This window comes from Sesamum indicum, linkage group LG1, assembly GCF_000512975.1.
Source record: "Sesamum indicum cultivar Zhongzhi No. 13 linkage group LG1, S_indicum_v1.0, whole genome shotgun sequence".
Taxonomy (NCBI): Eukaryota; Viridiplantae; Streptophyta; class Magnoliopsida; order Lamiales; family Pedaliaceae; genus Sesamum; species Sesamum indicum.
Genome location: NC_026145.1, coordinates 3449113 through 3449904, shown reverse-complemented (window position 1 = coordinate 3449904; position 792 = coordinate 3449113).

Sequence of the window (792 nt, the reverse complement as noted above, 5' to 3'; positions counted from 1 at the left end):
GGGCTTGTGGCTGAGGCTGACTACTTTGTCCTGTTGATGTCATGGAAAGATTCCCGCTACCTCGACCACCTCTGCCTCGTCCTCTACTCGTACCTGCCCGTTGTGAGTTCTCCCCCACACTGCTCACCTTTGAAGTCTGGGGTCCTCTGGTATCATCTCCCCATGTGGGACAGTCCCTGATAATGTGTCCTGGTTGATGGCAACGGTAACATACAATTGGTTGAACTCCCCAACATTCACCAATATGTCTCCTACCGCAGTTAGCACAAGAGGGAATAGATCTTCCACTGAACGATCTGGCTGAACCTGGTCTTGCTCCAGATCTAACCGAAGTAGGCCCACCTCTACTCAAAAATACTGAAGAAGACCTGCTAGTCTGACCTACTCCTCGGCCACTGAACCAACCTCTCTGCGAACCAAAACCCCTAAAGGAAAATGCACCACTCTGTCCCACCGTAGGATTCAGGTTACCTGTTAATTTCTTTCGTTTAGCTTCAGTTGAGCTCCTTTCAATGGATGTCTCCTCTGCCCTCAGTGCCGCTTCCAGCAGTGCACCATAACTTGGAGGTTTGATTGCTATTTTCTCCCGAATCTCAAGTCTCAACCCCCTTTCAAATCTGTCTCTTCTCAATTCATCGGTACTCACTTCTTCTAGGGCATATTTTGACAATCTCACAAATTGCAGTTCATATTCAGCAACAGATAACTCATTCTGCTTTAATTCCAGGAATTCAACTTTTTTACGATTTCTGTAGACTGGTGGAGTATATTTGTCAGCAAATTCTTTCAAGA